Source organism: Myxine glutinosa, chromosome 9, assembly GCF_964187855.1.
Source record: "Myxine glutinosa chromosome 9, kmMyxGlut1.1, whole genome shotgun sequence".
NCBI lineage: Eukaryota > Metazoa > Chordata > Myxini > Myxiniformes > Myxinidae > Myxine > Myxine glutinosa.
The window spans coordinates 80,089,438-80,114,454 of record NC_136269.1 but is presented as its reverse complement, the minus strand read 5'-3'; positions in this window follow the sequence as shown (position 1 = coordinate 80,114,454).

The window sequence follows — 25,017 nt, the reverse complement described above, 5'->3', positions numbered from 1 at the left end:
TCCTCCTCTATCGGAGGAGATGTCCGAGGGGGCACCGAAACGGGCAATCCAGGTGCCAATGAAGACCTGCGCCACGTCGGCGGATGTTGTTGATGCCAGTGGGACGGCCTCCGGCCACCTGGTGTTCCTGTCCACCATTGTGAGGAGGTGGGTGAAGCCCTGCGAGGAGGGAAGGGGTCCCACCAGGTCCACATTGACGTGGTCGAAGCACCGCGCGGGCACGTCGAATGGTGCCAACGGGGCCTGGGTGTGCCGGTGGACCTTCGCGCGCTGGCAGGCGACACAGGCATTGGCCCAGTCACGGACGTCTTTACGGAGCCCGTGCCAGACGAATTCGCTGCCACGAGCTTCTGTGATGCTTTCCGGCCCGGGTGGGAAAGGCCGTGGAGGGCGTCAAAAATGTGCCGCCGCCATCCAGTGGGCACGATGGGGCGAGGTTGGCCCAGGGAGACGTCGCACAGGAGAACTGTGCCTGTGTCCTCGAAGGGGACGTCGGCCAACCGCAGGCCTGTGTCCGCTGTCCGGAGGGCTTGCACCGTGGGGTCAGCAGTCTGGTCGGCCGCCATGCGGGCGAAGTCCACATCCAGGTGGACGGCGTTCGCGCCGGACCGGGAGAGGCAATCGGCCACAGCGTTTTCCTTGCCCGCGACGTGCCGGATGTCCGTCGTAAATTCGGACATGGCGGAGAGGTGGCGCTGTTGGCGGGCCGACCACGGCTCCGTAACCTTGGCCATGGCGAAGACCAGGGGTTTGAGGTCCACAAACGCCGTGAACGGGCGGCCCTCCAAAAGATGGCGGAAGTGGCGAACAGCCAGTTAAAGACCGAGGAGCTCACGGTCGAAAGCGCTATACTTGCGCTCGTTAGGGCGAAGCTGCCGGCTGAAGAAGGCCAGCGGTTGCCAAGCTCCGTTCACCCACTGTTCATGCACGGCGCCAACCGCGTAGTCGGAAGCGTCCGTGGTGAGGGCGATGGGTGCGTCGGGCGCCGGGTGCGCCAGCATGGTCGCGTTGGCGAGGGCCAGCTTAGCGCCTGTGAACGCCGCGTCCATCTCTTTGGTCCAGGCGACGACGTGCTTGGCCGGCTTGCCCCGGAGGGCTTCGTACAGGGGGCGCATGAGTTGGGCGGCGCGCGGAACGAACCGGTGGTAGAAATTTACCATCCCCAAAAAATCCTGTAGGGCCTTGATGGAGCGAGGGCGTGGGAAACTTGTCACTGCCTCCACCTTGGTAGGCAGCGGGACGGCCCCGCGCTTCGTGATGCGGTGCCCCAGGAATTCGACGGCCGTTACGCTAAACTGGCATTTCGCCGGGTTGATGATGAGGCCGTGCTGGCCGAGGCGCTCAAAAAGCGTGCGCAGGTGGACAAGGTGCTCCACCCGGGAAGTGCTGGCGATGAGAATGTCATCCAGGTAGACTAACAGAAAGGTGAGATCGCGCAGCACACTGTCCATCAGCCGCTGGAAGGCCTGGGCTGCGTTCTTAAGGCCGAACGGCATTCGGAGGAACTCGAAGAGGCCAAAAGGTGTAATTACAGCCGTCTTCGGAACGTCATCCGGCCGGACAGGTACCTGGTGTTAGCCCCGAATGAGGTCGACCTTGGAGAAGATCACCCGCCCCGCCAAACGGGCGGAAAAGTCCTGTATGTGTGGTATCGGGTACCGGTCGGGGGTGGTGGTGGCGTCGTTGAGGCGGCGGTAATCGCCGCATTGTCACCATCCGCCACCCGGTTTGAGCACGATGTGCAGGGGCGAGGCCCACGCGCTATTCGAGCGCCGCACAATTCCCAATCGCTCCAGCGCGTCGAATTCCGCCTTCGCTACGGCGAGTTTGGCCGGGTCGAGGCGGCGAGCCCTGGCGTAGACCGGTGGACCTGTGGTCGGGATGTGGTGTTCGACGCCGTGCTTGATGGCGACGGCCGAAAACGTCGGCTGCGTGAGGGCGGGAAACTCGGCGAGTAGGCGGGTGAAATCGTCCACCGCCGGGAGAGCGCAGGCTAGCTTGGTCGGAGCGGAGCCGCTCAATGAGCAAGCGAGCGAGCTGAAGGTCTCCGCATTGATGAGCCGACGCCGTTTGACGTCGACCAAAAGCCCATGCGCGCAAAGAAAATCTGCACCCAGCAAGGCCATGGGCACGTTCACCATGATGAAGTCTCACCTGAAGCGCTGGCCCCCGAAGCAGAATGTGACGCTGCGCAAACCGAAGGTGCGGATGGAGGAACCGTTTGCGGTGACCAAAGCGGGGCCACAAAGTGCGGCCTGTTTGTCCTCCACCGAGGCGGGTATCACGCTCAGCTGAGTGCCTGTGTCACACAAAAAACGCCGCCCGGACTCCGTGTCCGTGATAAACAGAAGGCTGCCTGAATGGCCGACGCTCATGGCAGGCAGCGAGCGCCGGCCTGGTCGTTTCCTGTCCCGCCGAAAGTGCACGGTGGGCGGCACGTTCTGGCCTTCTGCCCGAACCTGGCGTGGTAATAGCACATGGTCCGCTCTGGTGGAGGCTCCGGCGGTCGCGTCGGGTGCGGTCGATGGGGCGTCGCTGCGGCCGCTACCGCCAGTGGCACTGACTCGGCCGGTGGAAGCGCCCGTCGTGGCGCGGGCATTGCCTCGGTCGGCCCAGGGTCCCAGGCGGCCGCTCCGACGTGTCGCCTGGCCGAGCAAAATTTATCGGCCTCCTTGGCCAGGGCGCGAGGGTCCGTGATGGGCGAATTAGCCAAAGCTAAGCATACCTACCCGGGTAGCCGCTGGAGGAACAGCTCGTGGAAGAGGAAGTCCGGGCTGTGGTCACCGAGAAGAGCAAGCATGTGGTCCATGCTTTCGGACGGACGGGCCTCGCCCAGCTCTGGGAGGTCGAGTAGTTGTCGTGCGCGTTCGGTCTCCATGAGTCCAAACGCACCGAGGAGTAGGTCTTTGAGCGCGCCGTATTTGTGGGCGTTCGGCGGGTGCTGTAGGAAGCTCAGAACCCGGGAAGCTGAGGAGGTGTTGAGCGCGGAGACCACGTGGTGGTAGCGCGTCGTATCCTCTGTAATCTACCGCAGGGCGAATTGAGAAGCCGCTTGAGCAAACCAAATGGCCGCGTGAGATTCCCAAAAGCCCGGGAGCTTCAAAGCTACAGCTGACTCCATCGCCGTATTCGTAGAAAGGGGTCACCAATTGTGGGAGCTGTGCTCGCACGATAAATTCGGACAAAATGGACGACGCCAGGAATTAGGTTTCTCTGAGCTATTTATTCCCAGCTCACTCAAACGAACTCCAAAGCACTGAATCAGCCCATCGAACGGGCGGCAATATATATCAGAAACTCAACACACAAAAGCCATGCCTCTCAGGCGGGGCGTGGTATGCAAATAGATAAGCCACGCCTCTCAACGTGGCGTAGTATGCAAGGCAAGCGTTCGCCCGGTAAAGGCAAGTCTCAACACCCCCGGGCGAGTCCAGACACGTGACCGCTCGCCGGTTGCGTCATCGGCCGGTGCAGGGTAATTGTATCATGCTACCGGTAACCGCAACAATATAAATATATAAGTTCATGTAACAAAGAAGGAAAAAAATTACTCACAAATATTATTCAGTTACATCTTCTATCTTTATATGTAAATAAAAGTAAGGTGTTTCTCCATCTGTCTGTCTATTTTCATTACCTCTGCCACCGAAGGTGGACGGAAGTTGTTTTCACCCCCTGTTTGTCGGTTTGTGAGCAGGATATCTCGAAAATTATGGACGGATTTGACCGACATTTGGTGGACAGTTAGGGTGTGTGACACAGGTGTATTAATTAAAGTTTCGTAAAGATTCGTATCCTAATTTGGATACCAAAATTTTAAGTGATTTGTTACCATTGAGCGATATGACCAACCAGGCGGTTGAACGTATAGATGGATTTGGATTAAATTTGGTGAACAAATCGATTTGATTCGATTTTGCTGAAAATCTAGACAAGTGTGTGTGTTGAAAGACCTTGAGTGTGTTTAAAGCCTTCAAGCATATATATATATATATATATATATATATATATATATATATATATATATAAATATATATATATATATATATATAATTGCTAGTTTACATGGGACGGTGAATATGGATGTGTTGGGAGTACTTGAATTAGCTTAAGAGAGGAAGGAGGCAGAAGAGGATAGGAATAGGGCAGTTCGCCGATCTGCCGAATATCAAATTTGTCCGGAGTTACAGACTCTCGAAGGAATCATTTCATTGATGGCTGAAAGTAATGCACGACGACCTGGATCAACCTACGAGGAGGAGCAATGTGCTGAATCCCCTCCAACAATTTATTGTGGCGTTGAGATTCTATGCAAGTGCATCATTTCAATTGGACCTGCACATCCAAACGGCTGTTTATCTCCCTTCATGAATTGTTATTTCGACGGGTGATTAGATGTGCACGTTTCCAACGATGTTTTTGTCAGCATTTAGGGGTTAGGTGTGTGTTAGGCTTATGACTGACATACCTACGGACACTGCTCGATGGCACAAGCTCACCGGACTACAGCTCATGATACATCATGGTTATATAACTCGAAAAATTCAAATTGTGAATATGAGAGTACATTACGAACTTCCAAAGAGTACATTACATTTTAATAGCTATACTACGTATAAGAGGTAGGTGTGTGTGTGTGTGTGTGTGTGTGTGTGTGTGTGTGTGTGTGTGTGTGTGTGTGTGTGTGTGTGTGTGTGTGTGTGTGTGTGTGTGTATGCTGAATATATAATATATATATATATATGCATATTTGTGTGTTGCCATTTTTATCAGAGATAACCAAACGTGTCTACAGCAAACTTTCAGAGGTTCATCAGTGAATGCTGTGGAGTGTTTTAGGCCCCAAAAAAATGGAGAAATTATGTTTTTAAAAGTTTGATTTTTTTTATCACTTTAATCTATCTATAATTCCAGTAATCTCTGTGTGTGTGTGTGTGTATGTGTGTATGTCTGTGTGTTTGTCTGTGACCGCTGTTTCTCGACAACCACGGGTCCGATATACTTGAAACTTGCCAGGTATATTGCTGGGGACCCGAGGATGTGCCTTTTCAAGGTTTCATATTAATCGGACAAGTAGTTACCGAGATATGTCCAAAAAACGATTCAACCAATCAGAGAGCAGCGAGTTATCACGTGTGCCGAACGTGGCGAACAGACTCTGCCTCGGACGGCACATTTGAGAGCGTATTCATTTATTTCACGTTGGCAAACTATGTTGGCGTTAAACTATGTTTTAAAACTAATTAAAACTAATTTGCGATTCTTTCGCTTTCCTGCGCGTTTGTGCACGCTATGGCGATTTCTTTACCAAACTCCGCAAGCCGTTCGCTTTGGACCAAACCATTTCATGTAAATAGAGGGGGGGGGATTGTCACCGTACTCGCAAGCCGTTCGCTTCGGACCAAACCATTCCATGTAAATAGAGGGGGGGGGGGGGGGGGGGGATTGTCACCGTACTCGCAAGCCGTTCGCTTTGGACCAAACCATTTCATGTAAATAGAGGGGGGGGATATAATTTTAGATATATATATAGTACGGGCATGCCCTAGTATCACTAATTCTGGCCTTTGTAGTTATGTGAAAGGTAATATTGAATGATCCCCGACCCCATTCCTTCGTGTGTGTAGGGGAGTGCTTTAGGCCCCACAAAAAAATAGAAAAAAATGTTTTTTTTTATTTCTTCAAAATGCTAACAGGATTGGAATAGCACCGGGAAATGTCGGGTATCCTTGCTGGTAATATATACAGTCACGTGAAAAAGTAAGTACACCCCATGTAAAGTTTTGACTTTTTCAACATATTTCAACATACAGCTATTTGATCTTCATTTCAACAATATTGATAGATAAAGGTGATATAATATAACAAATATCATGAAACATTTACATTTTGTAGTCCATTGTATAATTTAAATAAACATAAATTCAAATTTCACATGTGGAAAAAGTAAGTACATCCTTGGCTCTAATAGGTGGTATTGCCCCCTTTGGCAGAAACAACCTCAAGTAGGCGTTTCTTCCAACTGTCTACCAGTCTCTGACATCGACTGGGAGAAATTTTTGCCCACTCCTCCATGCAGAATGCTTTCAGCTGTGCGATGTTTGAGGGGTTTCTTGTATGCACAGCTCGTTTCAAATCCCCCCACAACATCTCGATGTGATTTAGATCCGGGCTTTGACTTGGCCATTCCAGAACCTTCCATTTCTTTCTTTTCAGCCATTCCTTGGTGGATTTACTGGTATGTTTTGGGTCATTGTCATGTTGCAAGGTCCACCTTCGGTTGAGCTTCAAGTTTCCAACAGATGGCCTCACATTATCCTCAAGCACCCTCTGGTACAATGAAGAATTCATAGTGGACCTATGATGGTGAGCTGCCCAGGCCCGGATGCAGCAAAGCTGCCCCAAACCATAATAATTCCACCACCATGCTTTACAGTTGGTATCAGGTTCTTGTGGTCAAATGCTGTCTTTGGTTTTCGCCAAACATGTCTTCTGGTACTGTGGCCAAATAGCTCCACCTTTGACTCATCTGTCCAGAGCACATTGTTCCAGAAGTGCTGGTCTTTGCCTCGGTGTTCATTGGCAAACTTTAGTCTTGCCCTGATGTTCTTTCTAGACAGCAAAGGTTTCCTCCTGGCACACCTCCAAAGTAGATCAAATTTGTGCAGCCTCTTTCTAATGGTAGACTCGTGCACTTTGACATCAACAGTGGCAAGAGCTACCTGAAGGTCCCGTGATGACATTCTGGGGTTCTTCGACACTTCTTTCAGCATCTTGCGGTCTGCTCTCGGGCTGAACTTGCTGGGGCGGCCTGGCCTGAACAAGTTGGCAGTTGTTTGGAATCTTCTCCACTTGTAGATGATCTTCCGGACAGTCGAATGATTGATTTCAAATTGTTTGGAGATCTTTTTAAATCCCTTCCCAGACTCGTAGGCATCTATAACCTTCTTTCTGAAGGCCTCAGAGATCTTTTGATCTATGCATGGTGACGCCGCACACTTCAACAACAAAGAGCAAAACAAACTAAATGTCTGAGGTTTAAATAAGACAGGTTCCTCCAAGATCCTCTCTAACGATGTTCTAATCATTTGCACCTGAGCTGGTGTACCTGATTCTAATTTTAGGTATTTGAAGTAGTGATAAATGTAGGGGTGTACTTACTTTTTCCACATGCGAAATTTGCATTTAGGTTTATTTAACTTATACAATGGACTACAAAATGTATATGTTTCATGATATTTGTTATATTATATCACCGTTATCTATCAATATTGTTGAAATGAAGATCAAATAGCTGTATGTTGAAATTTGTTGAAAAAGTCAAAACTTTACATGGAGTGTACTTACTTTTTCACGTGACTGTATATCTATCATCATGCTAAAATCGCCATTTCTGTCTGTCTGATGCATTTTTCACGCCAATACATTCCGTCCTTACTTATCCAATCTCAACTAAGCTTGACAGGATGTCGACGGGTCATATAATGAAGATTGTAGCGTATTCATTTTCCCCCCTCCCCAAGGGGGTTTTCTCCCCCGAGCAGGTTTTCTCCACCATTGCCGTCAATGGGTTGCGTGTTGAGGTGTATAGCCATATTAAGTTAGCTTTATCGTGGCGTTTGTCCAAAGAAAAAGATTTATCGTGGCGTTTTCCCAAAGACGCTTTTAATAACAAAATTAATGATAAACGCATATTGTTAATGTTGTTACAAAACAATATTAATACTAATAATGTCCCACTTCCCCAAGGCGTTTTTCCTGCAGTGATAACGTGTATAAATAGCTTATAGTTATAATGGTGTTTCCGTGTGAGCAACGGCTTCTACAGGAAGTAAAAATATTATAAACCACAAACACGTATGCTTAGCTTTTTTAACAGTCGCTAATGCTCTTTATAACACTAAATGAAGAAATTTGGAGGAATCCCGACATCCATGAAGTACGGTTTACTTACAGAACTGAGCGAAGATCTACTGCAGTCTATATAACCCACAAATGTTGGGTTAATAACATGGCCCTTTCTGCCGCCAGCGTGGCATTTTTCGTAGCAAACGTTTGAAACTCGCTCCTGCTGTTTGATACGAAACTGAAAGGGAGAAGCTCGGGTTGTGCTCCTTTACCAAGCAGCTAGCTAGCGCTTGCCAAGCCAGTCGTTCCTTAACAGTTTTTAATGGAGTGCTTGCTCAAATGCTTGAACCACTTGGCGATCTCTCCACAAGAAACTTGTTGAATGAACACACACCCAATATTCTTGAGATCCGACCATATATTGACTGTAATCTACATACCCAAAGAGGAATGACCCTTTTTCTGCTCCCGTAGTGAGCGGGTGTACTCGTATTAAAAAACAGGAGTGTCTGTCTGTCTGGCTGTCCGTCCCCAAACTACTCCCTAGTCAGCTAGCCCCACCAATCCTCCTGTGGAACATTTTGGGGTCCCTACGGATGTTGTAAGGTAGGGAGGAGGTTTTAAAAATTCCTCAATAAAATGTTGATTTTGAAATTAACTCGATATGAACCTGCCACAAATCCGGAAATGGACAGATGACGATAATGAGCTGGTTTGATAATATCTCAATACAATCGTCATTTAACACAGTATTTTGTATGTATATGTAAATGCACTACATGACCAAAAGTATGTGGACTCCCAAACATCACACATCTCATTCCAAAATCATGGGCATTAATATGGAGTTGGTCCCCCCCCCCCCCCCTTGCCGCAATAACAGCCTCCACTCTTCTGGGAAGACTTTCCACTCGATGTTGGAACATTTTTGCGGAGATTTGCTTCCATTGAGCCACAAGAGCATGAGTGAAGTTGGGCACTGATGTTGGGCGATTTGACATGGCTCGCAGTCGGCATTCCAATTCATCCCAAAGGTGTTCGATGGGGTTGAGGTCAGGGCTCTGTGCAGGCCAGTCAAGTTCTTCCATGCTGATCTCGACAAAACATTTCTGTATGGACCTCACTTTGTGCATGGGGGCATTGTCATGGTGAAACAGGAAAGGGCCTTCCCCCAAACTGTTGCCATAAAGTTGGAAGCACACAATAGTCTAGAATGTCATTGTTTACTGTAGCGTTACGATTTCCCTTCACTGGAACTACACCTAGCCCAAACCATGAAAACAGCCCCAGACCATTATTCCTCCTCCACCAAACTTTACAGTTGGCACTATGCATTCGGGCAGGTAGCGTTCTCCTGGCATCCGCCAAACCCAGATTTGTCTGTCAGACTGCCAGATGGTGAAGCGTGATTCATCACTCCAGAGAACACGTTTCCACTGCTCCAGAGTCCAATGGTGGCGAGCTTTAAACCACTCCAGCTGACGCTTGGTATTGCGCATGGTGATCTTAGGCTTGTGTGCAGCTAGTCAGCCATGGAAACCCATTTCATGAAGCTCCCAACAAACAGTTGTTGTGCTGACGTTGTTTCCAGAGGCAGTTTGGAACTCAGTTGTGAGTGCTGCAACTGAGGACAGATGCTTTTTACGCACTATGTGCTTCAGCACTCAGTTGGCCCGTTCTGTGAGCTTGTGTGGCCTGCAACTTCACGGCTGAGCTGTTGTTGCTCCTCGACCAGGGATTCCCAACATTTTTTGTGTTATGGCCCCTTTGGCTCCCAGAGCACATCCCCAGCACGCCCTCCCTTTCATGAGGGTCGAGCGGCGGAGCGCGTGTAAGCAGGCTAGGGGGTTCTGGGGGCATGCCTCCCATAAAAATTGTGATTTCTAGATGCTCTGTGGTGCATTCTGAGATGTGTTTTTTCCTTTAATTGGCTATTTTGTTTGTATGAGAATTGGTAAATTATTACACAGAAAATGAGGAATTCCAAGTAGCCAACATGAACATTTAGTTCCACAGCATGTGTGTGTTGGTTTGGCGCATGTGTGTGTTGGTTTGGCGCATGTGTGTTGGTTTGGCACATGTATGAGATTTTAATATTTAATATCAGTAGCAACACCATGGACAGCATAAACAAAACAATATTTAATTTTTAGTGTGGTTCAAATTACCCCATGCCCCCCCCCCCCCGAGAAATACACCATGGACCCCCAGGTTGGGAACCACGGTCCTAGACGTTTCCACTTCACAATGACAGCGTTTACAGTTGCCTGGGGCAGCTCGAGCAGGCCAGAAATTTGACGAACAGACTAGTTGGAATGGTGGCATCATATGACGGTGCCATGTTGAAGGTCACTGAGCTCTTCAGTATGGCCCATTCCACTGCCAATGTTTGTCTATGGAGATTGCATGGCTGTGTGCTTAATTATATATTTTCCTGTCAGCAATGGGTGTGGCTGAAATAGCCGAATCCACCAATTAGAAGGGCTGTCTGCATACTTTTGGTGATGTCGTGTATATATATATATATATATATATATATATATATATATATATATATATATATATATATATATATATATATATATATATATGTATATGTATATATATGTATATGTATATATATATATATATATATGTATATGTATATATATGTATATGTATATATATATATATATATATATATATATATATATATATATATATATATATATATATATATATATATATATATATATATTGTTGTGGTTTTGAGAATAAAGGCAATCCCCCTTTATTTAGTTGCACCACAACATGTAGCTTTGCTTTTGCCAGTTATTTCTTATTAAATGTTAAGTATAGTCTCCTTCCCAGTGTTAGTATGCGTTGAGACAGGTGAGTAAGGGTAGGCCTCATTGGGCCTGGAATGCCATGTGCTGGGCCTAGAACAAGTCGAGGAGGCCCGAGGGCGGAGCCGGAGGGAGTGGCTGGTAAGCAGCAACAGCCAATGGGAGCCAAAGGGGAGTGGCCAATTATGGCAGCCAATGGGAGCTAAAGGGGAGTGGCCAGCAACGGCGGCCAGGGGAGGCCCTTGGAATATTCTGGTGGGACTCCGGGGGTGGGGGGGGGGGGGCTATAAAACCCGGCCCGGATCACCGAACTCTCTCTCGCTAGCCCAGGACTCTGAACGAGAAACGCTCTCTGCTGCCCTGTTCTCCCTGGCTTTCTCTCTTGTTTGCCCTCGCTCTCCTGGGGAACGCTCTTGCAGGACGATCTCTCTCGTGGCCCTGTGCTCTAACGATCTCCTGCCTGGACGCCCTGCACGTGCGCTTTTGCCTCGCCGACTTTGGGACACGCTGGGTGGATTCCCGCAGGTGCACGACTGAGGCCGACGTCCCTGCTACGAACATCACTAAGGGGAACGCCCAACGGGCCGTCCAGGGCGAACTGCGCTTAGCGGCCGCGCTTTGAGCGCGTCCTCTTCATCATCCCTTCTCCCCACGTGAGTCAGAGGGCCCTTGTCCAGGAATTAAGTAAGAACGGTTAAGTTTCTATCCTGTGTCTCTTTTATCTCGCCACTGTACATTTGTAATAAACCTGTGTTTTGCTTCCAACTTGGCCGTTCACGTCTCTTCACCATTGGCCTCGCATTGCACGAGATAAAACAGCTCAATCAGATTCATAGTGATTAACGGCATGAGTCACGTGACACGCAAACCGCTCGGGCATACGAGACCAGCGTGACTCGTGTGAGGTTCAGCCCCCGTCCTCGCAGCAGCGTGTGTATCGAAGGTACTCGGGTATTTGACCGGAAACCCTTCTGCGCGCTTGCTGCGGGGTTGGCGGCTGGAATTGCTCAGCAATTCCGCCCCCACGATGTAAAGTGGGTAGCGGCCTCGTGGACTCGAAGCTCGAGGGGGAGAAGGGCTTAATCCCCCCTCAGTACGCCGACGGGCTCGAGATCCGCAACAATATATATCTATATATATATATATATTTTATATATATATATATATATATATATATATATATATATATATATATATATATATATATATATATATATATATATATATATATGTATATAATCAGAAGAAATTAAACAAGTTGCAGACGTAGCTTCAAGACGATCGATGTTTTATTTTCTGACAAGCTTTCGACCAAACAGGCCTTCTTCTCAGTCTTCCTTGAGTTCAACAAAAGTGTTCGAAAAAAAAGTTCAACGAACAGTGTCAGTAAAAAGGCAAGAATTTTAGGGGATCTTTTTTGATCTTTTGAGAGACCCTCATCGTTTATCTTGTGACGTTGTGCTTGTTGCCAGGCTTTTGAAAGCCGATGACGAAAGAAAGCTCAATTGAGATCGCCTTTGTAGGAACCGAACGGACACATTCAGGAATAACATAGGAAAAGCGAAGAGCTTGGTTCTCTGAAAAGGCGCTCTGGGTCTCGGTGATGAAAGAATAAGGAATGAGTTAGCTCAGTTTGGCATCTCCTGTCCTGACTCGTGTTTATCGCCTGAGCTGACCGTGATCGTGTCCAGAACTGCCTGCTGTGCAAAGCAGGCCTGATTTGTGGGATTAATGGGATTGTTAATTTGTGCGATGGAATGCCCGATATTTATATAGTTTGATGAATCGTTTTGTGATTGCCAATAAGTAAACAATGGCGTCGTGTTATTAAGTGACCCACTTTATATATATATATATAATTATGTCTCATGTCCCTTTCCTAAATAGCGAACTGTGTTGTAGACGTTGTTGCTGCACGTCCTGACTTCACCATAATCAAAGCGAACCTTCTTCTTTTGTAGGGTTTGAATGTTGAGCGAATAAATCACCCTTTTCATTGTTCAAGTGTATATTAAAGGAATGACACAACGAGGGGTGTTCAAAATGTGCTACAAACAAGATACAATATTTCAAGACACATCAAAACAGTATAATGAAGTATATTAAACGAGTACAACTACTACTACTACGACTACTTCTACGACTACAACTACTACTACAACAACTACTACGACTACTAATACCACTACTACTACTACTATGACTATTACAATTAATATGACTACTACTACTACGACTACTATGACTACCTCTACTGCAACAACGACTACGAATACCACCACCACTACTACTACTTTGAATGCTCTATCTCACCTGCTGCTCTATCTCACCTATCTTAGTGAGACTATGACTATGACTATGACTATGACTACTACTACTATGACTACTACAACTAATATGACTACTATGACTACTTCTACGACTACTATGACTACTTCTACTACTTCTACTACTACTACGACTACTACGACTACTATGACTACCTCTACTGCAACAACGACTACGAATACCACCACCACTACTACTAATACTACTACTACTACTACTACTACTACTATGACTACTACAACTAATATGACTACTATGACTACTTCTACGACTACTATGACTACTTCTACTACTACTACGACTACTACGACTACCTCTACTACAACAACTACTACGAATACCACTACTACTACTATGACTACTACAACTAATATGACTACTACTACGAATACTACTACTACGACTACTAATACTACTACTACTATGAGTACTATTATGAGTACTACTACCAATACTACGACTACTACTACTAATATGACGACGACTACTACCAATACTACTACTACTATGAATACTATAACTAATATAAATTCTACTAATACTACTACAACTACTATGACTACTACTACGACTATGAGTACTACTATGACTACCACGTGTACTACTAAAACTATGACTACAACTATTACGATTACTATTACTACTACTACTTTAACGGTGTCGATTATTCCCACGTGCTTGTGGGGTCCACTGGCGAACTTTTAGTCCCAAGTCTTTTACGAACCCGGTTGGGAAAGCCTGACATTAAACTGAAGGTGTTCGGAAGTTGGAATTTAGCGAGAGTGCCGGCGATAACTCGCTCGCGCTTCGCAAAAGTCCACCAATGCTCCCAGTCCTGGGGAGATGTGTTCTGATCGGTGTGCTTGATGAACGGGTGCGCATATCGATGAATGGCCCTGCATGTGTGAAACACCGGGATGGCAGTTTATAACCGGGTCGAGATTCAAACCCAGGCTGGACAGCTCAAAGTCCAGAGCACATACCTCTGGGCTATCCTGCCATCCCATAACGAGGTATAAGTATAAATAAAAAAACAACTTATATTTTCCCACTAATTAAGTACACTCGTGTATTGGAAAAATAAAAATAAACGTCGGCCCGTCTTAGACTATTGCGAGTATCTCTTCAGTCGAACTTTTTGAACAGACCTCGTATGTCATAGGTCGGCAACAGCATCAACACTTTCTTCTAATGAATGGGATTATTTATTTTATTCGAGCTGTTAGAGAGACTGCGCAGACGTGCTTTTTAAGGCGACCACCCAGAAATATTTGCGACCGCAGTGAAAAAAAGGTTTATTCTCATTTTCATAGCGGATGTATTTTGGAAATAGTGTGAAACAAAAAGAGTTCTGCGTTTTCTCAATTTGCTCGGTGCAGACCCTATACGACGAAGACATTTTCAAAAAAAAAACTTCTGACTTCTGACAAGTTTGGCCGCAATATATAGGAAGAGGAGTTATTCCATCAAAACTTGCCCCCTGACTCCTTTAAATTTGCCTCTCTCCCTCAATGCTCTTTTTATCATTCCTAGAAATCTGCTGCAAAAGGAAGTTGTTGTAAGAGTGTACGAGCAGCATAATGATGTCCAAAAGTTTCTCTTTCTATTCCCACCTTTCGCTCCGACTGTTTTGTTTCACTCTATCTTGGGACGTCGCCTCCTCCTCCTGTTTCTCCACTTTTTACAACTGCTGTCTCCTACTTCTGGAGATCGTATCCAGTCTCTCCCTCAATCTGCTTCAAACCCTTGAGCAGAACTTTTTTTTATCTCAACTTTTAAAGCGTTAAGTCTCATCCACCTGGTAAAAACTGTTATTTCATTAAAGGAAATGTTTGGGATATAATTATTAGCAATAACTGAAAGTGTGAGTAAGCTACATTTTACCCATGAATTAGGTATAACTTACCTGGTTATACCACGTTACCTTAATCTATCACATACATTAAAGAGAGAGGCATGGTGCTTTAAAGTCTTGTTGGATTGTCATCACCTGTGTTTATTCAATTGCCGCGACTGCTGGTCTGGAGGAAAGATGAACATCATCGAGTTTATTGGCCTATAGAAATGTCACGATAGCATCCCGACGACCACTTCACAAGGTAATGGGACCCCCGCCCCCCCCCTTCCTCCCCTGCCTTCCCTCCCGCACACACACACTGGGGGTGTTTAGTAAAAGGTATGGAGAGTTACTGGGGACAGACAAAAAGTATACAAAAAAACTTTTTCATAACTGAAAACACGATTTCTATTCCAAACATCTCAGGAGACTTACTTGCTACTGGGAGAAATGCGACTGCCTGAAATATCCAAAGGAAAGGACTAATGTCTGCGCCAAGATTTGCTGATGCTGGAACGTTTCTTCATCGTTCACCTTTCGACTACCCATCATACCTAGGTCGGGGGACTGCATTATGTACGCATTTGTGTGATACTGCAACAGTGAAATGTCCTAAAATGTTACAGCATCCTCATATTGACTCAGGTAGTGGGAGTACAGCAGCTTGGACAAAAATGTGCAGCTACAACTTATGATGCCCACGCAGTTTCGCATTTGCATGCAAAGAAAACTTAGGAAAGTAGTCTGGGATGATCCTCGCCCAAAATGCCTGCCCAAGGCAGCATCAAATTAGCATCTCTGATCAAAGTCTGAATATTATGTCGGTATTCCAAGACATTCCTTTAAGACAGGAGAATGTTGTACGAAAGTTTGTCAAGGTTAGTGTCACATCGCAGTCTTTAATATGATCTACCTCTCTTGCTCTGGCGAAGGATTAACAACCAAAACGTCAGCTTTACTTTGCTTTCCACAGTGGTTACCATATCGATTTCGACTTTCAATTAATAGCGCCTATCTTTCGAGTATGAGTGGATTGTAGGACATAAAAAAGATTTCAGCTCTCTCAACTACATATATTAAAATGTCATTTTATGCTGCAGTGTCTTTCACTGAAAGAGAGAAAAACAAAGAGCTGATACTCTCGGTCCCCCACCTTTATGAAATGCTAAATCTTGAACAGTTTTTTGAAATATCGCGTACAAAAGCCAAGTTTCAGAGATGGTTGCCATGGAAACATAATTCAGCCAATCACAGCCCTGATAAAGTCAGGAAGAGATAATGTGATGAGGAATAGATGTCTGCAATATGAAAGCTAAAAGTTCAACGGTTTTTGAAATATCGCATACACAAAAGTACATGGACAGATGATCGGTCGGTCAGACAGAGCTCATTTTAATGTCCCCGTTTCCAATCTTGTCGGAGGGCCAGGGGGCCAAAAATGGGGGTGGGGCAGAGAGGTAATACTTTTTGCACCTAATTACTGCCTCAATCACATGATTAATAAACCATCCTGATCATCAACTGGGAACTATCCATCTCCAAAGTTTCAAGTCTTCAGTCCCAGAACCTCTCTGAACAGCGGTCCACAACATGAGCTGTGTCCGACGGCCATCCAACCATCAAACAGAGAAGCCTGCCCCCACCAGACTTCTCCCAAACAATCTCCCCCATACCCACAAATCCTGGGTCCACCCCAGGTCCACATCACATGAAGGCACATTTTAGTAAATGTTTAAATTTGAGCAGATGAGAGAAATCCTCAAACGAAACGAATTTTCGATCATAAGACAATTCCAGAGTGCAGCATTCTAGAGTAAACAGAATAATAAATCATCTACAAAAAGTATTTACATTATCATGTACAAAACAAATTTTATTACAACCTTTTTATTTAAAACTAGAACAATGTGACTGTGTCGCTAATATGTCTCCGCATAGTCCCACAATGGGTAGATGCCATCACTCTGCATATGTATGGGTAGGGGATCATGTTTGTGAAGTTTTGTGTTGATCGGATAGGGTTCGTTTTTCTATCCAAGATGGCTGCCAAACCACGTGACCTATGACATCATCATTTTCAAAGTATATCCAACAGTGCTGTTAGATAATATTTGTAAAATTTCGAATCGATCGGGTGAGCGGTTTCAGAGATATAATTATTTAATATTTTCCTTCAATCCAATATGGCTGCCAAACCATGTGGCCTATGATGTCATAAATTTAATATTTCAATGCAAATCGGTCATAGATAATGTGCATGCAATATCAGATTTTTAGGATAAGGAATTCGATTAAAACATTTTTGGCTGGTATACCACTTCACCTATGATGTCATCATTATCATGCTTTTGTTCCCCATTGGGAGTACTTGACAATGTGCCAAGTTTCAAATTTACCCATTAAGCAGTTTCCAAGAGATAATTTTTTAATTATTTGCTTTTAATTCAAGATGGCTGCCATACCACGTGACATATGACGTCACAATTATCATAAAAATATTCTGCATGGGTGTCACTCCTACGCTGAAAGTTTCGTCCCAATCGGACATGTGGTTGCTGAGAAAAACGAGGTTTAGCCCGTATGGACGGACGGATGAATGGACAACCCTAAAACATAATGCCTCGGGCGACGTTGTCGGGGGAGGCATAAAAATTACCTTAATCCCGATCATAAGAAGTTAAAGTTTCCATTAAACGTTGTGTTTACTCTCCTTATTTTAGTATACATACATTACATTTTTCCAACTTTATTTATTACAAAGTATGTACAAGTCCGTTTTTACAAAGTTATTTTGTATTCGCTAATTCAAACCAATCTCTAAAACTGCAGAATTTCAACAATTTTAGTTTCGTATTTCTTACTTCGTTGCTTAGTTACGTCGATTCAACAAGGAGTATGAGTGGAAGTGTGGGAACGACAAGAAGTATTCATAATCCACTTTTGGCTCCTTAGTTCTCAAACTCCACAACTTTTGTTTGTAAACCTTGTTCCCAGATGAGATGATAATGCCTTAGTCTCTGATAAAATTCAAGAGTAATAAGTCATTCATTCATTTCATAAGCAGCCTCTGGCTGCTGGTTGCTTCATTGCTGGGAGTGTGGCTGTTCTGCTGATGCGGTGCCTTCAGTGGGTGAGCGCAAGAATTTGGAATTTGTTCATGGTGTCGGCGATGACCCGTGGGATCTTTAACGTCCAACAACTAATGTTGGCAGACGGGACGCCCGTCGCCCATTTAACATCTATCTGAGGGATGTCAAACACATTGATGCCTGCCCGGGGCGCGAGATGTCAGGATGACAGTTTATAGCTGGACCGATATTCAAACCCAAGGATAAAGGCTCCGAGGCGAGTGGGCATACCTCCAGGCCATCCCACAAGCCCCAGAAGGCATCGAATAGAACCGACTGAAACAGCAGAATCTATTTTTTGCCTTTTGGGCAATTCATGGAGATGTATCTAATTTTTGCCTTTTGGGAAATTCATGGAGATGTATCTAATTTTTACCTTTTGGGCAATTCATGTAGATGTATCAAATTTTTGCCTTTGGACAATTCATGGAGATGTATCTAATTTTTGCCTTTTGGGCAATTCATGGAGATGTATCTAATTTTTGCCTTTTGGGCAATTCATGGAGATGTATCTAATTATTTACCTTTTGGGCAATTCATGGAGATGTATCTAATTATTTACCTTTTGGGCAATTCATTGAGATGTATCTAATTTTTGTATTTTGGGCAATTCATGGAGATGTATCTAATTTTTGTATTTTGGGCAATTCATTGAGATGTATCTAATTTTTGCCTTTTGGGCAATTCATGAAGATGTATCTAATTTTTGCCTTTTGGGCAATTCATGGAGATGTATCTAATTTTTCCCTTTGGGCAATTCATGGAGATGTATCTAATTTTTCCCTTTGGGCAATTCATGGAGATGTATCTAATTTTTGCCTTTTGGGCAATTCATGGAGATGTATCTAATTATTTACCTTTTGGGCAATTCATGGAGATGTATCTAATTATTTACCTTTTGGGCAATTAATTGAGATGTATCTAATTTTTGTATTTTGGGCAATTCATTGAGATGTATCTAATTATTTACCTTTTGGGCAATTCATTTAGATGTATCTAATTTTTGTATTTTGGGCAATTCATGGAGATGTATCTAATTTTTGCCTTTTGGGCAATTCATGAAGATGTATCTAATTTTTGCCTTTTGGGCAATTCATGGAGATGTATCTAATTTTTGCCTTTTGGGCAATTCATGGAGATGTATCTAATTATTTACCTTTTGGGCAATTCATGGAGATGTATCTAATTATTTACCTTTTGGGCAATTCATTGAGATGTATCTAATTTTTGTATTTTGGGCAATTCATGGAGATGTATCTAATTATTTACCTTTTGGGCAATTCATGGAGATGTATCTAATAATTTACCTTTTGGGCAATTCATTGAGATGTATCTAATTTTTGTATTTTGGGCAATTCATGGAGATGTATCTAATTTTTGTATTTTGGGCAATTCATTGAGATGTATCTAATTTTTGCCTTTTGGGCAATTCATGAAGATGTATCTAATTTTTGCCTTTTGGGCAATTCATGGAGATGTATCTAATTTTTCCCTTTGGGCAATTCATGGAGATGTATCTAATTTTTCCCTTTGGGCAATTCATGGAGATGTATCTAATTTTTGCCTTTTGGGCAATTCATGGAGATGTATCTAATTATTTACCTTTTGGGCAATTCCTGGAGATGTATCTAATTATTTACCTTTTGGGCAATTAATTGAGATGTATCTAATTTTTGTATTTTGGGCAATTCATTGAGATGTATCTAATTATTTACCTTTTGGGCAATTCATTCAGATGTATCTAATTTTTGTATTTTGGGCAATTCATGGAGATGTATCTAATTATTTACCTTTTGGGCAATTCATGGAGATGTATCTAATTATTTACCTTTTGGGCAATTCATTGAGATATATCTAATTTTTGCCTTTTGGGCAATTCATGGAGATGTATCTAATTTTTGCCTTTTGGGCAATTCATTCAGATGTATCTAATTTTTGCCTTTTGGGCAATTCATGGAGATGTATCTAATTTTTCCCTTTGGGCAATTCATGGAGATGTATCTAATTTTTCCCTTTTGGCAATTCATGGAGATGTATCTAATTTTTGCCTTTTGGGCAATTCATGGAGATGTATTAATTATTTACCTTTTGGGCAATTCATGGAGATGTATCTAATTATTTACCTTTTGGGCAATTCATTGAGATGTATCTAATTTTTGTATTTTGGGCAATTCATGGAGATGTATCTAATTATTTACCTTTTGGGCAATTCATTGAGATGTATCTAATTTTTGTATTTTGGGCAATTCATGGAGATGTATCTAATTTTGGCCTTTTGTGCAATTCATGAAGATGTATCTAATTTTTGCCTTTGGGGCAATTCATGGAGATGTATCTAATTTTTCCTTTTGGGCAATTCATGGAGATGTATCTAATTTTTCCTTTTGGGCAATTCATGGAGATGTATCTAATTTTTCCCTTTGGGCAATTCATGGAGATGTATCTAATTTTTGCCTTTTGGGCAATTCATGGAGATGTATCTAAATTTTGTCTTTTGGGCAATTCATGGAGATGTATCTAATTATTTACCTTTTAGGCAATTAATGGAGATGTATCTAATGATTTACTTTTTGGGCAATTCATTGAGATGTATCTAATTTTTGTATTTTGGGCAATTCATGGAGATGTATCTATTTTTTGCCTTTTGGGCAATTCATGGAGATGTATCTAATTTTTGCCTTTTGGGCAATTCATGGAGATGTATCTAATTTTTGCCTTTTGGGCAATTAATGAAGATGTATCTAATTTTTGCCTTTTGGGCAATTAATGAAGATGTATCTAATTTTTGCTTTTTGGGCAATTCATGGAGATGTATCTAATTTTTGCCTTTTGGGCAATTAATGAAGATGTATCTAATTTTTGCCTTTTTGGCAATTCATGGAGATGTAAAGTGACTTCTTTGCTTCACTATATTGCATTGCATGCATTGCAATCTTGAAGACGAGAGTCATTTTCATGACTTGATATGCAATCCATTTCATGAATTGTCACTGCATTGTCATTGTTGCGTTATTTTATAAGATAAAGATTGGTGGATACAACTTAATGCGAATACGCAACAATATGTTGCCTTACATATCACATCCTAATAAGGTCCACCTCTTAATAATGAGGCTCTGGCCTGGCTAGTAGAAGACAAAGGCGAGGGATACTGACCAGACACTGTCCGGGTCATTGGGGCGACGACTGCCGACGAGATCCTGCCCGCTGCGCTGCTTCTAATTAGTGCTCTCCAATGCCCTAAGGCTGGTGGGAGGTCGTCAGGAGCCAATTATAGCGCTTTCTTTGGTAGCTTCCCAGGGAATTCCAATTGCGTGCAAAGGTTGCAAGACAAGAAGCGTAGTCTGCAGGCAAGCAGTAACTTGGTCTCTTGCACAATGATTCATGCAGTCTCAAAGGGCTTGCACTCCACCGAGTCTGGAAGCCACATTATAAAAGACTGCAGAGGTCATGAGCTAAACTCTAAAAGCAAAAAAATTTAAAAACATTATTTTATCATCGTGTGCAAGCAAGCAAATGTGGTTTTCACCCTTGTTTCAATCCCAGGAGACCTGAATTGACTTCCTTGTTCTACGTTAACCATGTACTTTGAATGTGTCCTTGTAAGTATTACAACGTCTGTTCAATCAATATGCAAAATCTTTCATGCACGTTAGTTGTTGTGATAAAGGATTTTCGAAAAACCAAACAGTTGTTGAAATTATAGTCTTAAAAAAGTTAATTTTTGAAATCTTAATTTTTAAATAATTTCACATTTGATTGGCAAAAGGGCACCAGCAAAAGTAAAGTTCCCAAGATTTGATAAAGTTGAACTGTAGCTTGTTTATTGCAAATCCTAACTTGAAGCGCTGTTGCTCTGAATGACCAGATGTCAAAACTGGCCATTTGCTTGATGAAGTTCATCGAATTTCATGCAACTGGTTGGTTGCAACTCTGCAGTGTGTGGATGCTTTGGGAAACTTTTGAAACTTGATGCCGCTAATAAGCTTTGCTGGATTAGCATTGATTTGATTACTCGACCGAATAAGTAATTAATTCCCACTCTCTCCCCAACCCCCGACTCCTGTCTCCTCCCAACCTCCTTTCCCTCAACTCCTCACAATTGCCCTCCCAATATTCCCCGAACGCTCCTTTATCTCTACTGTCATCCTCCCGTCCATTCCCTTATTTTCTCAATTCTAATCTTCTGATCAAACCACCTGCCACCCTATCCATATGTAATCATGTATTTTCTACTATAGTCTATAGCTCTATACTATAATGGAGTCGTTTGTCTATCTGTCACCATTTTTCTTAAATGGCAGAACGCATATTCATCAAACTTTCAGACATTCATCAGTGAGTAAAATGTGTTTTAGACAAAAAAGAAATTAATTAAAATTTTAAGTTTATTTGAATTTTTTTTTTTATCGCTTTATGTCTGAGCCTTTGTAGCTTTATGAAAATGTTCTATATTTTATTTTATATATTTATAATTATTTTATTCTTTTTTATATACTTATATTTATTTATATTTATAATTTGATTTTATATATATTTATAGCTAGATTAATATTAGTGCCTGAGCCTTTGTAGCTATATGAAAATTTTATATATTTTATTTTATATATTTATAATTATTTTATTATTTTTTATATATTTATATTTATTTATATTTATAATTTTATTTTATATATATTCATAGCTATATTTATATTTAAAGTGCCTGAGCCTTTGTAACTATATGAAAATTTTATATATTTTATTTTATATATTTATTATTATTTTATTATTTTTTATATATTTATATTTATTTATCTTACTATAATTCACCAAATGTCCGTCCGTCTGTCCATCCGTTCGAAGGTATCGCAAAAACGGCTGAACCGATCGCAACGATATTTTGGGGGGGTAATCCTGGGATCTCCTGGAGTAAAATAGGCTATATTGTTTTTCCAATTTCAGCTTTGGCCTCCAGCATTTTCAGGTTTGGACTCCTGCATAACGTTCGCTTCACATCGCAGTGACGGCGAGCACCAACATGGCGGCTGTAAGATTAACGTGTATGTACATCTGATTACTTGATAAACGTACCAGAGAAAACAAATCGTTTGGGCAATGGGCTCTCCAATATTCGACGTGTTCACGGTTTGAAATACGTAACGTTAAAGCGCGGCGTTACGCGCGCTGCTTGCGAGCAAGGAGGAAGCGGACAAGCGGTAACTTATAAGCGTCTTTATTTCAGGAGCTCACTGTAACACTGGCGCGCTCCGGGCTGCGCGCCCGGTGTATATCATGAGGCCACGCCTACCCCTCGGGCGTGGCCACCGCCCACTTGGTGCGCGGAATGATGTCACCACGCCAGTGGGCTTTTGTGTCCACCACACGCGCCCCCCCAGAATTCCCGCGCACCTGGAGGGCCAGTTTGCGGGGCAGACGAATGACCCGGCCGAATCGCCCCCTGGCGATCGGCGGCGTCCGGGGTGCAGGGATGGCAGGTGGGATGCCCCTGGCTGCCCCTGGGATGGGTGCAGGACCGGGGGGCGGCGTGGCGGCGGGGCTGGGCGGTGCCAGGGGGTCCGCCCGCAGGGGGGCGGCCCCGACGTGGGGGTCGGGCCACTGGCGGTGGATGGTCCACGTCGAGGTGGGCCGGCTTGAAGCGGTCTACCGAAACGCGGTCAGGAGTACCGCCGATGTCCAGGGTAAAGTGCTTCGCCCCGGTCTCCAGCACGCGGAAAGGCCCGTCGTACGGGGGCCGCAGTGGTGTCCGGTGGGCATCGTGGCGGACGAAGACGTACTCCGCCGTGCGAAGCTCCGGGGCGACGTGCGTCGGTGGGTGCCCGTGGCATGCCGTTGGCACTGGGGCGAAACTCTGGGCGGTCTCTTGCAGAGCGGAGCGCTGCTGTGCCGCGGGCCATGGTGCCGTGGAGTCGGGGAGGAACTCGCCCGGCACCCGCAGCGGTTGCCCGAAGACCAACTCCGCCGCGGATGCGCGCAGGTCCTCCTTGGGCGCCGTCCGGAGGCCCAGCAGGACCCAGGGGAGCCTGTTGACCCAGCCGCCGTCGCGGAGGGTGGCCCGGAGCGCGGCCTTCAATGAGAGGTGAAATCGCTCACACAGGCCGTTAGCCTGGGGGTGGTAGGCCGTGGTTCGGTGCAGCCGGACCCCGAGCCCCTCCGCGACCGCCCCCCAGAGCTCCGAGGTGAACTGAGGGCCGCGGTTGGACGAGATGTCTGAGGGGGCGCCGAACCGGGCGACCCAGGTGGCGATGAAAGCCTGCGCGACATCGGCCGCCGTTGTCGACGCCAAGGGCACGGCCTCCGGCCACCGGGTGGTGCGGTCCTCCATGGTGAGGACGTAGGTGAAACCCCGCGAGGGGGGCAGAGGTCCCACCAGGTCCACGTGGACGTGGTCAAACCGGCGTTCCGGCACAGTGAACGGGGCCAACGGGGCCTGGGTGTGCCGGTGCACCTTGGCGCGCTGGCACGCGAGGCACGTCCTGGCCCAGCCGCGGACGGCCTTCCGGAGGCCATGCCAGACGAACTTGTCGGCGAGCAGCCTTTGGGAGGCCCTCGCGCCCGGGTGGGACAGGCCGTGGATGGCGTCAAACACCTGGCGCTGCCAGCCCGCGGGCACGATTGGGCGAGGACGCCCGAGGGAGACGTCGCACAAGAGGGCCGCACCCGCGCCGTCGAATGGCACCTCGGTGACGCGGAGGCCCGTGACGGCGGTCTGCAAGGCCTGGACGTCGGGGTCAGCGGCCTGGTCCGCTGCCATCTGGGCATAGTCGATGCCGAGGTGGACTGCGTGGGCGACGGCCCGGGAAAGGCAATCCGCCACCGGGTTGTCCTTCCCCGCGACGTGCTGGATGTCCGTCGTGTACTCGGACACGGCCGAGAGGTGACGCTGCTGCCGGGCCGACCACGGCTCGGTGACCTTGCCCATCATGAAGATCAGCAGCTTGTGGTCGATGAAGGCAGTGAACGCACGGCCCTCGAGCAGATGGCGGAATTGCCTGACCGCCAAGTGAAGTCCGAGCAACTCGCGGTCGAAGGTATTGTAACGGCGTTCGGG